Consider the following 13,155-nt stretch of genomic DNA (forward strand, 5'->3'; position numbering starts at 1 on the left):
TTATTTTCTAGATGGAATATTAGGATATTTCAGAGTTTTAGCTCCCTGGCAAATTTTATAAAGCAACTGATGAAGAAACCAAAATATAAGTTTGCTCTAGCTCTAAAGGAAAATTTATTCATCATTATACAATAATTATATGGGCAATTAAATGAACATAAAATAACACTGACAGGGGATAAAAAAACTCATACTCATTTAATGTCCTGATTATATTGTGAAAAACTCTCAACACTGGCATCCATCTAAGCCAGTTCTATAAAAAATATTTTAAGGTTAAAAAACACACCTAAATTTTGTCAAGTGCCTGAAACAGTTATAAAATAAGCACATATGGTTTCTCTTAAGTCATTTTCTTTCTAGCAGCTGTGAATGAAATCCCAAGAGAGTTCACTCCAGGCAAATATGCCCTAACACAGAAATCAAAATATAGCCACATTTCTCTCTGGAAGTTATGGAGGAGTTGGTTGAGAAGTTACAGGCTCTCTTGTGCTTTTTTCAACGATAAGTCCTGACCTGACATATCCTTAGGAAGGTAAAAAGTAAAGAATAGTTCACTGTGAAGATCCCAACCAGCCTTTGGCAATCAAAGAGGGCTTAGATATTAACAAAAGTTAAATATTCTACACCAAGTTCTTAAAATAAATTACAGTTTCCCAGATCATGTTGAATTCTACCATCTTGGACATTTTGATAGGCTCAAATCTCTAATGCACCAAATTGAGCTAAGAAATAAGTATTTTGTTTGAAGAAGTTGGCCATCATTAAACAGCCTAATTGCTGTAGTTTGTACATCAACTGCAGCAACATGACTATGATTATAGGCCCCTGAGTCAGATTGCCTGGATTCAAATTCTGGTTCTCTTAAGCAATAGCTTGGCCAAATAACATGAAAGTATTAAGATCTATCTAGTAGCAGTAATTTGTAATGTACGTTACAGTTCAGGAGATACCTTCTCATCTGTAATTATATTTGTCCTCAGTAACTGTCTCAGAATGACAGGATAATTTTTTCTTCTTCCATTCAACCTATATATATTCAGAATCCACTTTGTGTCAGGATATAATGCATTAAAAAGATGGACAAGCCCGGCTTGTGTGGCTCAGTGGTTAAGCACTGACCTGTGAACCAGGAGGTCACAGTTTGATTCCCCATCAGGGCACATGCGTGGGTTTCAAGCTCGATCCCCAGTAGGGGGCACGCAGGAGGCAGCAGATAAATGACTCTCTCTCATCTCCCTTCCTCTCTATAAAATCAATGAAAACATATTTTTAAAAAATGATGGACAAGGTCTATGCTTTCACAGGGATGTCATTCTATCAGGGATAAACAGACAATAACATGTAAATGAAGTGATACATACGATAATTTTAGATAATGACAATTGTTAAGCCAATAAGATTGGGGACTGAGTCAGCTTTATATAGGTTAACCAGTGAAGACCTCCCAGGAAAAGGTGACTTTTAACATTAGAACTTGAATGAAGAGATGAAATCAGCCAGAAGAAGACCTTGGTGAGTAGAGGTTGAGGGGATTTTCCCAAATAAATGCCCTAAGGAGTAAGGTAAATACCTTAGGTTTTTAAGTTAGGTTTCAGAATAGACAAGAGTCACCCAACATTAACTGTATGTAGTTTCTGTGTATTGATTATACCTTAATAAAGCTGTTAAAAAAAAAGCCAGCTGAAGGGTAGTGAGGGTGTGGGGGATGAAGAGAGAGGGTCAGGGAGGTAACTAGGACCCGAATTCCTCTGCAGTCTGCAGGTTCAGAATCAGTAAAATATCTTCCCAAAGTCACTCTAGAGCCAGAACTAGAGTCTAGATATTCTCACTCCAAATAGTATATTTCTCCTTTCCTTTATAAGATGTCTTGCTTGATAAACCAGACTGCTGGGTATAACCAAGCTAAAATACCTTGCTCATTTTAGAATATACTTTTGGGAAAAAAACACATTATATTTTCTGGTGAAGTAGTGGTCTTATTACGGTCACCAGTCATTAGTGAGTACATAGTTAGCTAAACACTATACATTTTCAAATAATATGTTCTACCAATGACACTGTGAAGATGATAATTAAGTTCTTAAAATGATGTAACTTAGGCATATACTATTTAGAAGCTAACCTAAAGTAAAACATCTAATAATAGTGAGATTAACATAAGAATGAAGTTTCCTGTAAGGGACATTTTGATGTAAGTCACCATAAGTTGAAGATGGGAAAATACAAATACATATTATTTCATCATACAGCACCCAAGCACCTTAGTTAAACAGCCCTCTTAAGAATTTGAGAGCTTCTAGGGGTAGAATTTTATGATTGTGGTAGTTTGTTTTAGATAAACTCAAAGTGTAGCCAGTGGATGGTTAACACATAGGTTGTTAGGCAGTCATCTTACTACCAATAGGCTTATGTTTATCTCAGTTGACTTTAGAAATGGTTGGACAGAGACTGCGTTTTTCAAGCATGAACAAATATGTTAAAAATGGTTCAGATCATTGAGATTATGTGGAAAGGGTTGCTGGAAGTGTGTGAATGTTAGGCAGAGGGATGGATGGTGGACACAGCAGTGGCGAAGTTCATTTTGTGATGAGTAGTTGAAATTAATTGGGATCAACCACTAATAAGGATATTTGTCAACTTTCTTGTTGTCTTTTTTAGAATTAGATGTAAACTTATAAGACAAACACAAGAACATTCTACTCCTTTCACGTTTTTGAAACATAATGATTGCAGTGATAGACCTTGAAATAGGAGTGCCTGGGTTCAAATTCTAGCTCCTGTATATAATAACTGCATAATATTGGGACAATTACCAAACCTCCATCGGCCTTGGTTTCTTTAATTGAAAATGATAATATATGTACTTCATTACAGTGTTCATGAGGATAAGTAATATTCTATATGTAAACATATTGGATAGTGCCTGACACATAGCCATGGATAAACCCCAGAAATATTAGGTGTTATAATTAGTATCACTGTTACTGTATTTCATGTATAAATACACCACAGTAGTGCATTTTCTAATAACCATAAGGCTGGCTCAAAATGATTGCCTGTGACTGAAGTGGATGTTATGGGAAGTACGTCAGCTCTCAGATGAATACAATGCCTTTTCTTCCACTTAAACAGCCCTTCTCTGAACCATCATTCTCCTCACTGTGCTGTTCAAAAATAGCTGAAAATGCCCAACGAGCATGGCTCAGTGGTTGAACGTGGAGGTCAGGGTTCGATTCCCGGTCAGGGCACAGGCCCAGGTTGCGGGCTCCATCCCCAGCAGGGGCGTGCAGGAGGCAGCCAGTCAATGACTCACCATTGATGTTTCTCTCTCTCTCTCCCTCTCCCTTCCTCTGTCTGAAATAAAAAATAAAATAAAATAAAAACGCATTAAAGATAGCTGACAAAAAAAAGTTATTTAGAGAAGTGTGACATTTGATTACCAACTATGATTCCTAAAGTTTTTCCATTGTCCACAAAATGATAAAAGCGTTTTTTTTCTGACCACGATAGCTATTAAAGCAAAGGCACTGGGATATTTTGTCTGTTTTAGTTGAATAAATGTTTGTTGTGAACTATGTGCCAGATACTGTTTTGGCTTTGAATCACAGAAGTCAATGATTTAGAGTCGCTATATTTACAAAACTCCAGTTTTTTCTCCTTTTCTGATAATTTTGTTTTTCTGTTACTCTCTTTTAGTCTATCTGAAAATTAGTGAAAAGAAAAAGGGTCTCATAAACCAGCCCTGTCAGGAGTGGGTTCAATGCCACTAGAGCACAGGAAAGGGGGCAAAAGTAGCTTTAAGTTAGCTTGACTAAGGGGCAAGTTCTTGGTGTCCCTTCTGAAGTATGTGGCGGTGATGGTATCAGTTATGATTTCCAGTCACTTTAGTAAAGGCCACGCCTATGCCGAATGTTGTTTTGACCCTGTATATCATTTTTGATCCTTTCAATAATTAAGTTATTTTCATTGTGCAAATTGAGGACATCGTAATCTAGAGATTCAAAACCTGCCCTTCTGATACCCTTACTTTTCCAGAATATTACATCTCCTTTATTGGGCATCTGTTCGTATTTTTCCTAGTGTCTTCTCTCTTGATGTAGCAGTTAATTCAAGAAGTTTATGAAGGCTGAGATTAAATTGATGAAGAGTTTAGATTACATAACACAATCAGCTCCTGAAGGAGGTGATCTTGTAGCAACCATGTTGCCACATTCAGCATTCTAATCAGATAAATTAACACACCTACTGAGTGATACAACTGGTGACCCAATAAATAGCAAAGAGGAGCTGGGATGGTGAGAAACTTACCTTTTGGTGGTAAAGAGTCTATCATTTTTAAGTATTTTAAAGTATTTTATTAGATGTTTTATATAAGAATGCATAGCCTGCTGTTCAATGTATTTGTGGAACTTTTATAGGAGAAAATTTTAGCGAAAGCTGACTTTTGATATCATAACACACAGAGAGAAGAAAGTAGAGCCGTATGATTGTCTCAAATGCTTGTGATAACTTAAACTTGGCTGCAACTTTCTCATGGTTAATTAGGAAAATGTGTGACAGGTAAGAAAGCAGGAGTCATCGGCAAAACTCACAAGCATAGATTGAATCTCAACATTATGAAATATCCTCTCCTTAAACCAAAAAGCAGTAAGTACTGAATTTGCCCAAGAAAATAAATACAAAGAGATTCACTGGGAAAACAGTGACAATTGTCATCAAATGAAGATTCATCTAATAATGACATATAAATTTTTTTTTTTTAAATATGCTATTGGTTTTTAACTAGTAAGAAAAGACAACTTGGAAAAACATCAGCATGATTTGACTCTTGCAAAAGAGATGAACTGCTCTGCAATGCTTGGCTGCTTGGCTGGGCCCAGGCCATTTCTGAGCTGTTTGAATTGAACAGGCAAGAAGCACAGGGGACTGGCAGCTCCCCATGGCCTTCCTGGTGCTCTAGGGGGCTTGTACTATGTAAAAGAAACTCTGATAAGTATAAATATAGCTCTGTATGAGAACACTGACAAATTCTCTCTCTCACTTAATGAAAAGCTGCCAAATGAAATGATATTTCCAGGAGTGGTGCAAATGACCCACTGTGCTGATGAAAAAACAAAGGTCCCAGACAGACATTTTCTATCTAAAAATGGAAAACATCACACTTGTAGGAGATGTTAGGCTGATGAGCTTCTCTCAGATATATGCTCCCGTGTTTTTAGCAAGGCACAGAAAGTATGTATTTGAGAACATCAATCAATTATGCTGCTTAAAAATAGGGTACTTTATAAAAGCACACAGTTTTCCCTTTGCTAAAATAGAAAAAGCTCTGTTTGCCTTGAGCTCTGTGAATATCACATAGGTGTAACATGGCACCGCTATGTTTTATTCAAATCTTTTATGAAGTTGGAAAAGGAATCTGCTTATAATGCCAGGGGTAAGAGGGGAAGGAAATTTGGCAGCAGGTTTTAACTGCACCCCTTCTTGTTAAAAACAATAAACTGAGGCCCTAGAGTCTAGATGCGATGGCCCATGTCATAAGCTGGCAGGATACCAGTGTTGTCTCAACTCTGTAAATTACCAATTTTTTTGTTCTTAGATGAATTATTTTGTGATGCAGATCATTTAACAGAGGTTGGAAACTGGTGATGGCTTTGTATCCACTTGGGTCAGAAGACTTGCTAGTGTTCTGCTAGGGTCACATCTGAGGCTACCCTCAGGCTAAGTGAGAAAGGGCAAGAGCTGTCTTCTAGTTTTCAGTCTTTTCCAAGGCGGTTGGCTGCAGCCTGAAAGCTCAGCTGTTCCACAAATAAGCAAGTTTGCAACAGGGATAGTGGCCCATAGAGGATGTATGGATTCCCACAAATTCTTCGGTGTTGCTAGAAAAACGTTGTGAAAGAATTCTATATGAAGAATGTTTTTGTTTACCCAGTGTGAAGCTCTTTGAAATAAAAGCCTCCGTGGAGCTTATCTAAAACCGTTACGAGTTACATACACTGATTTAAGAACTTCGGTTTTCCAGAAAATAAACACAATATGAACAAAGACAGCAAAAAAATCACAGCTCTACCCTAAATCAAACAAATACATCCTACTGACTCTGACTCACTAAAAACAGGAGTCTGGGTTTAGAAAGATTTTCTTTGTAGTCTGGCAAGAAGTGTTTTTCTACTGATAAGCAGGTTTAAGGGAAAAGTGCTGCTGGGTAGCTGAGATCAAGATTAAATGGATCAGCATCAAATAAAAATTTCAAAATGATTTTTTCTTGTTCCATTTGATCTTTTCCCTGAAACTATGTGACTTAAGAACAAGAATATTGCAATGAGCTTTTTTAAAAGAACAGATAGATGAGTGATAATCATGGGGTTGGAAACATCTGCTTACTTCCAAACACACACACACACACACACACGCACGCACGCACGCATGCACGCACAGTGAAATAATGTTCTTGCTCCAATTTTTACTATTTTTACCTTCATCAAATGTATTATCAGGATTATGATTTTTTTCTCCCTTTTAAAATAAACTCCTAGAAATGGTTTTTATATTTATATCTTGCAAATGTTTAAGAAAGTTGACAATGTTTCTACTTTTTGAAGAAATAAGCAAGAGTGTAGATTTAGTGGATAACCTAAAATCTTGACTATGCTGTCACCATTAATAAAAATGAAACACCTGTAAAGGTAATAATTGTATTTGAGCTTAAACTAAAAAATTAAATTAATAAACAAAACAGATTTTAAACAACCTTAGGGGAAACATTGAGAAACTTGAACATTTATAAAGCTAGTTTATTCTACTTTTTCTACAACACACTAGCATTTTATGAGATGCATTTCTCCATTTCACAAAGGACAACACAATGGCCTGTGACAGAGACTCCAAGCACGAAAGATAATTGGCGAACTTCCTGAGTGAGTACGTTAATAAATCTAAGACTATGGTTCACATGTCAACTCAAGGTTTATGGAATCATACAAAAATCAGTCAACATATAAATTATAGTAGGCCAAAGAACTTTATGAAATGTTTAAGAAATTGTCCTTGAGCCTGGCTGGCGTGCTCAGCGGTTGAGCACCGACCCAGGACCCAGGAGATCTCTGTTCGAGTCCCAGTCAGGGCACGTGTCCTGGCTGTGGGCTCGATCCCCAGTGTGGGGCTGGTCAATGACTCTCATCCTTAATGTTTCTGTCTCTCTCTCCCTTCCTCTCTCTGAAATCAATAAAGATATATTAAAAAATTAAAAAAGAAAGAAATTGCCCTGGAAATCGGAGAGAAGATATTTTAAAACTCATTTCTTTGACATATTTATTACATCTTGTAGCACTTCAAAACATGTTTAAAATGAAAAGGGTTATCAGGTTCCTTGTTCGTTTAGCTTCCCTGGGGAAATGGGTTTAACTTGTCCTGTATAAAATTGGATTTGGGTTATATAAATATTGGCACCCCATTAGGTATCTTGTATCATTTAGCGCCCATTGAAATGATCTATCCTGATGGACTCTCGGGGTCGAGGCAGGGGTGCAGGGGGGTGGAGAGTAAAATAAGAGGTGGGAGCGGCAGCCCCTCCTCTTCGGGCTGCTAGAGCCCTGCCGTCTAAGGCCAGCTCTCGCCCCCAGAGGAGGCCCGGCTTTGTCTCCTGGCACCTCTTACCCTCGGCTCCTGTTGCAAAGTACAGTGTGGCACAGTGTGATCTGGCGTAGTTACGGAAGGGCCAAGGGGAGCCCATGTGTCTGCATACCCCAGTTCCGAAAAAAACCTCTTTTTAAGAAAAAAGGCAGGTATATTAGAAAGAAAACCTGTTTCTTGGATTTCTGTGGTATTATCTCCTGCGCATGTCCCTCTCACAGAGGTCAAATAGGGACCAATGAAGGTCGACTCAACTACAGGCATCTCCTGTTTAATATGAATAAACTGCTTATAAATATTAAACATTCTTGCCCCGCCGAGCATGGCTCAGCGGTTGAGCGTCGACCTGGGATCCAGGCGATCGGGGTTCGATTCCTGGTCAGGGCACATGCCCGGGTTGCGGGCTCGATCAATGACTCTCTCATCATTGATGTTTCTATCTCTCTCTCTCCCTCTCCTTTCCTCTCTCTGAAATCAATGAAGATATATTTAAAAATATATATATTAAACATTCTTCTAGAAAACACTAACTTTGAGCTTATTTCCATTATGCTAAAGAAAAAATTATATTGCATTGCATTGCTACCCCAAACCTCTAGCTAATTTCCTAAAACATAACCAAAAGGAAGTAAACTGCCTATAAAGGAACCAAATTATCATAAAGAGATAAAATGATTAAAGCATCGCTTCCTGATCACCACACAGTATGGTTAAAAAGCAGAGTTTTTGTTTTGTCTGTTTTATGTCTTGACAAGCAGAGTTTGCATGTTCTACGTTTATATTTCAGCATGGCAGAAAAATACTCAGTAGCAAATATATTTGACAGAAAATTATGCAGAAAATTTTACAATAAAATACAAAACAATCTATTTATCTAATTCTTTCCCTTCATGAAAGTTAGAAATGTAATCAGGGAGAAGGGATGAAACAGACTTTTTCCCGATTCATCCCTGCCATTGAATGTACCCATTTCTTTTTATTTGTTTCTACCTTTCAATGGAAAGAATACTTTTATGCTTATATCACAGTCTGTTTATTTTTCCTGTAGTTGACAGAAAGAGGGAAATGCCCAGGTTTTTACTATAACGAATAGAGTATAAGAAATGTTTTATACATGTTGTTTTGTGCTTTTATATCTTTTGAGTGAATACCAGGAATGGAATTGTTGGTTCATAAGGTAGGTGTGTGTTTAATTTCATTAGGGGTTTTCCACAGAGGTTGTGCTCTTTTCCCAGAAATGCGTAAGAGGCCCAGTAGCTGCCCACCCTCTCCAATGTTAGATTTTTTTTTTCTTTTTAGCATTAGCCCTTGGAGGACTAGTAAGATCTTACTCAAGTCATTTCCCTGGTGAATAATGATGTAGGGAATATTTTTAGGGGGTTATTACATATTTGTATATTCTCTTTTATGAAGTCATTGTGTAAGCCTTTTGTCCATTTTTTACTGAGTTGTCCTTTTTGTTATGGACTTAAAGGAATTATTTATATACCGTAAGTAATGTGCTTTCTATGACTTCATGTACTGAGAGCCTGATTACCAGTCTGTCCTTTGCTTTTCACTTCCTGTGTTTCGATGAGTCAACGTGTTTAATTTTGATGAAGTGTATGTAGTTCAATGCATTTATCAGTCTCTCAAATCTGAGGCCACATTTCCCATGGCAGAGACCTTCTCCTACATTGTCTTCTATGAACTTTATAAATTTAACTACACGAAGGTCTATAATCTATCTTGAGTTAATTTTTGTATGGTAATGTTTTGTATAATAAGAGATATCGGAGTTCAACTTTTCCCATACAGCTATTCAGCTGGCCCAGTGCCATTTGTTTAAAAGATTTCTTTCCCCATTGAATTACGTTGGTGCCTTTGGCAAAAATCATTTGTTTATGTGTAAGTCTACATCCTGGGTGCTTTACCCTCCACCTCTTGTTCCCCTCCCCGCAACCTCATTGTTTCCTGACTCTCCCTTGTTCCTGAGCTCTGCCTCCTGCGATTCATCTGCAGCTCAGCTCTCGTCCGTAACCAAACCTGAAAGGGCTCCCTCACTTTGGCTTAGTTAATGTCTCAGAGGCAGCTGGCCCCTCCTGATGGCTATCACTCCGTTGTTTTCTGGTTTGCGCTGTTTGATGAAAATCCAATGGTTAGTGATTCTTATTGCTGTTTCCCTGTATAGAATAAAGAACCACTAACCCTACATAGTGTTACAACCTATTCTCTTATCTTTAATCTACTGTGATTTGACAGTGATGTACCTAGGTGTAGATTTCTGAGCATTTAGTATGTGATTTGTGGATTAAGCTTTTCCTCAGATTGAGTAGGTTTTGGCCAATACTGCTCCCAATGTGTTTTTTGCTTCACGCTTCTCTTTCTGGGGGGTTTAAATCACACGTACCGAGACTGCTTGATACTGTCCTCTATATCACTTATTTGGTTCAGGGGTTTTGTTCTTTTTAGTCTTTTTTTTTTTTTTTTCTTCTGCTTGTCTCATTTTTGGGCATTTATTTAACCTGCCTTTACACTAATTCTTTCTTTAGTGGGGGTCATCCTCCTGCCAAACCTTCCAAAGTTTTACATTTCAGTTATTTTATATTTTTCAGATCTGGAATTTATATTGCTTCTGTTTTATCATTTTCACATTTGTTCACTCACTTTTCTATATCTTCCTGTAATACTTGGAGCATATTATTAATGGCTATTATAAAGTTGTCTGCAACATCTAATATCTAAGTCATCGCTGAGTTGGTTTCTGTTGAGTAAATTTTCCTTAAATATATGTTCCATGTTCTTGTTTCTGCATATAACTTATATCTTTTCATTGTATTACTAGATCTGCTACAGTAAGATGAGTGATGATTGGATGACATTGTCTACTTTTTCCCTAGAGAATAGAGGCTGTTTTATTAGGAAGAGTTGAATTAGTCTGTGGTTTCCCTTTGGTTTCAGAAGTTTGGGCACCGGGGCACAGTTCTGGATAACCCAAACCTAAGACCTGCGGGGGCAGCTGAAGGCCCACTGCTCCACCTTCCCAGAGATTATCCCATTTAGAAAGTGTCTGAGCCTGGAGCCAGGAGGGAGATGGGACAGGGCCTGTTTTTTATTCAGAGATTCTACCAATCATAAATACTTGAGAAGGCAGGGGCTCCCTTTGCCTTTCACTTCTTTTTATTTTATATAATTAAGGGGTTATTGATACTATATTGATATTAAGGGTGAGTGATATGTCAACCAAAATTATTGCTGCATTTGGACCTTCCAGACATAAATCTGTATGATTTGTCCCTGCTTTGAATAATTCAGCTAGCCCTTCCTCTTTCAAAGCCTTCCTATACCCAGTCTGCCCCCAGAGGTGGCACAGCTCAGTGCTCAGCTATGAGAGGCTCTTTTCTCAGAAACTGGAGTTAAGAAAATGAAGAGAGGTAAGGGCAACGCATCTGTGAACCTGAGGCAAAAAGGTGAGCCGAGTAATAGTTCAATTAATAGTAAGGAAACAGATAAAAGTAGAAAAACACGTGGTCAGAAGAGGAAAATTTTTAATAGAGAATATATTACAATATAGTTGCTTGTTTCTGGTTATGACATAGTAGAGAAGGGATACATGATAATTCAAAGGACAAAATAATCTTGAAAGAATACAGTTTTAGAGTATAAAAGAGATGAGATTCGCAGCACAGGTGAATGGATGGGACTTCAACAGGAGCGGGATCATGTCTTCCATTAGAAAAGTGAAATATTGCATCAGCTAACAGCCGTGAGAGAAAGAATGTGTTTTTGCCTGAGAAGCTCTGAAAGACTCCGACTGGGAAATAAGATAGCAAATACTTATGGAAAGGGAGCATGAGGTCTGTGGAAAGGGGGAATAATTCCCCCAAATTCTCTCCTCCCTAGCAATGAGAATACTGGTAAAAACCATCAAAATCGTCTACCTATGAACTCTGGAAATTAAACAAAGGGCTTCTAACTCTGGAAAGTGATTATTCAAGAAAAACAGTTCTTGATGAGAACTGGGAGCTTCATGGTGTAGAAATTACCCTGATCTCACCCAAATGTCTCTGAGCCAAGATAGCCTTGAAAACCAATAGCCCCGTAAGCACAATGAAAGCCAGCGCTCCAGCAGCCTCCGAAGGATTCGAAGCTCCTCCAAAACGCAATTCCCACATAATTTTTTATTATTTGATGTGTTTAGCAGTTCCCTGAAAAATCCTGTTTTCAAGGTTTATTTTTATTTGACCTGAATCAGAAATCATCCAGTTATAGTGAACTAACCAGCTCACTTAAAATAACCTTTTCTCTGGGAGTGGGGTTGGGGTTGTTGAAAAACAATCAGTGGCAATTAATTAACCCCACTGTTATCTAAGGTGGTGATAACACTTCAGCCAAACAAAAATCTGACTTAAAAACACAAAGGAAAAGCTGGGAAAGAGATGTAATTATATGGCTTTGAAAACTAGGAAATATTCCTGAGACTCTAGGCGGTTATGCATAAATGTAGCCTATGCAAATATGTAGATGTAGGCTCACAAATATGCCCAGGGCTGGCTAAGTGCCCAGAAAAACCTACATGTTTACCCATGCCTGACCTAGAGGCTCTGCGCAAACAAGAAATGAAGGGTAACTTGGAGCTGTAAAACGCCTTAGCATTGAAGAATATACCTAATGTTCACGCAGAGATTTGACGAAGTTCTGAAGATTTATTGGTTCCAAACATTTAAGGAAATCTCTGTACAATTATTAGACGATCACTAAGATAATGAAACAAAGATGTCAGTGGCTACATGTAACACAGAATGCAGGCTTTACAGAATCCATTAAGGAAAGTCACTAAATAAACAATTTCATCAAAATTCTTCAGCAAAATCAACAGATATGCAAATGTTAATAATCTGCTTAAATATGTGGGAGTTTAATGCTAAAAATACATGGAGACATATGATATGATATGGGAAAAACAACTACAAGTAGAGTGCTATTTTCAAGAAAAGCACTAGCAGTAGGAGGAAAGACTGTAGCAGTAAATATGGGTCAGGTTACCAAAAACCGTGCATGTAATGTGAAGATATTTGCATTTGTACTTCAGAAAGGTCTGAGACACTGGAATGGTAGGTGAATAATTGGTTTGGGGAGTGTGCTGGATATCTTCACTACCTATGAACTCCTAGATCTACTCTGTACCTTTCTTAGCTGCACTCTTCCCATCGTTGTTGGCCTGTATGACCTCTAGTGATGGGCTCCCGTATTCTGTGGCTTCTGGGTTGGATTTCACCAAATGGTAGTAGTTGTAGAAGATCAGGGGGAGGGATGAAAGATATGTTGGAGTATTTAGTAAGATTACATCCCTGAGGGGAGGGAGGGTAATGGTGGGAAGGCTGTACCCTTCCATCAAACTCTCAGTGGAAGACCCTAGCATTCCTGCCCACATGAAACTCAATTTCAGATTCAGTAACATTGTTCTACTGCTTTTTCTGACCTATGGAAAGTGATGACATTGTGTAGTTACTATTCTTTGTAGGTGTAGCTTTTCTATGCTAT

The sequence above is a fragment of the Miniopterus schreibersii genome (assembly GCF_964146895.1).
Source record: "Miniopterus schreibersii genome assembly, chromosome: 11".
NCBI classification, from domain to species: Eukaryota; Metazoa; Chordata; class Mammalia; order Chiroptera; family Miniopteridae; genus Miniopterus; species Miniopterus schreibersii.